The sequence below is a fragment of the Octopus bimaculoides genome, chromosome 3 (genome assembly GCF_001194135.2).
Source record: "Octopus bimaculoides isolate UCB-OBI-ISO-001 chromosome 3, ASM119413v2, whole genome shotgun sequence".
In the NCBI taxonomy this organism is placed as follows: domain Eukaryota; kingdom Metazoa; phylum Mollusca; class Cephalopoda; order Octopoda; family Octopodidae; genus Octopus; species Octopus bimaculoides.
Window position 1 is genome coordinate 6840551 of NC_068983.1, and position 2317 is coordinate 6842867.

Consider the following 2317-nt stretch of genomic DNA (forward strand, 5'->3'; position numbering starts at 1 on the left):
ATATATATATATATATATACATATATATATACATATGTGTATGTATATATATGCATATATATATACATACATATATATATGCATATATACACGTATATATATGCATATATATGTGTATATATATGTATGTATATATATACGTGTATATATATATATGTATATATATATATATATATATATATATATATATATATATATATATATGCATAAATGACCACTCAGCCATGTACTTCGTCCAGAAGGTTACTACTTATCGTACTTGACTTTCAGACGGTCGTCGCATTTATACTTGTGATGTGTATTGTAATGCAAAAGGCGAGGGAGGATGTCAGAAGCGATTGAACAGCACGACCCCGATGTGGTTTATGACATGCTAGAAATGACAACCAAATCACGCTGAAATGACACAATTTGTTGTCTTAAACAAAACACAGCTTCTTGGATAATACACACACATACACACACACACACACACACACACACACACACACACACATTGATTGCTCGAAATGGGGAGTAGATAGACAGCCGACAAGTGACGAAGGGTCATTCTTGTCTTTTCTCTCTCGTTATTTGCGCATTTAATTCATTTGTTTTCGTATTTCATGTTGTTTGCTATTGGTGACGTCCTGTACCCATATATGCATATATATATATATATACATATATATATATATATATATATATATGGGAGAATATACAAATAATAACAACAGACGAGGACAGGTGGTGTAAATAACAAAAGTATATATTAGTTTGACGCTCGGGAATACGGAAAGTCTTTGACGTTTCGAGCTACGCTCTTCAACAGAAAGAATACGGAGACAAGGAGAAAAACACGGAGAAAAAAAATTGAATAGTGTTCAGTCAACGGTCAATCATATATATATATTTCGTTTTTGGATTTGGTTTGCAAGATTTATTATGTGATTTCGTGTGTTGAAGCATATTCTGTTGTGTCTGGGGAGAGTCATTTTCTTATTGTGCCTTGAAATTTAACACACTCACCGTTAAAATTTCCACACATACACATATTTAGAGTTTGAATTACTTATCTACTTACTCTTCTATAGAGGGAACGTCTCATAAAACTTTTTTCACTTATATTTTCAAGTAACTGTTTGTTGCCTTAGTTTTAATTTATACATAAGTAGACTCACATTCTTTATTATGATGCTCGTAATTTTCATAAGGATAAATATGAATATACGAAATTATTCTCTGCTCTTTCCTTTATCAAGTTCTCTGTAATAATAATTTTTTTGTTTATACTTTTTTCACTTAGGAGAACAGTGATATATAATTAATTTAATTTAATCAAATTAATTTAATTATTCTACCATGAATTTGCATAAAAACGATTACTGTTTGAAACGATCGTATACATGAATTAAAATTCTTTCAAATTTTAACATTTTCTCTTCTCCATCTTTAAGAAATTTGTTGAGTTTTATGGGATACTTTTTCATAAATTCACATAACACACCTTATACAAGTATTATTTTCATATTCGCAAACTTACGCCAGGAAGCTGCCAGCAAAATATGAAGAATCTTTATTAGAAATCACTTTTTGGAATCCTTCAAATTAAAGGGACGAAATATAATTCAACCTTTTCACATACATATTACTATACACACACACACACAGAGTAAGGAACTACGAATATCAATATTCAAATAATTATCAATTTACCACACACACACACGCGCACACGCACACATTCACACACAGGTACACACACTCTTTCAAACTCCCACACACTCCCACACACTCACACACAATCAAACACATACACTTACACACACGCTCATAATCTCGGAAACACACACAAACACACACATGCATACACACATGCACATACACTCACACATGCAATCTGTATCATGTAACATTATGTAATACTTTGTATTTCATCGTTGCCTCCATCCCATGTGTGTGTATGTGTGTGTGCTCATTCCTGATTTGTGTGTGTATATATGTTCACTATTCTTACCCCGCTGTCTGTTACTTTCTTTCATCTAACACAGTAAATTTTTGCTTAATAATGCAAGATTTAACACATTATTAACACGAAACTCGTTCAACCAATGGGAAACCTTGTTCTTCCGCCATTTTGTATTTACATTTGTTATTATTTTGTTCCGCTTTGGCTGTCGCTCGACGAAGTGTGGACTCGAGAGTGACGGCTAACGATTTTTAGCCAAATAAATTAATTATATTCGACTACTTGTATAGTACTCCGTTGATGATTTTGCATTATGAGCAGCAGAATTCAGAGAAACACCACCTGTGTGAAAGGAGGAAGAAAGACTAG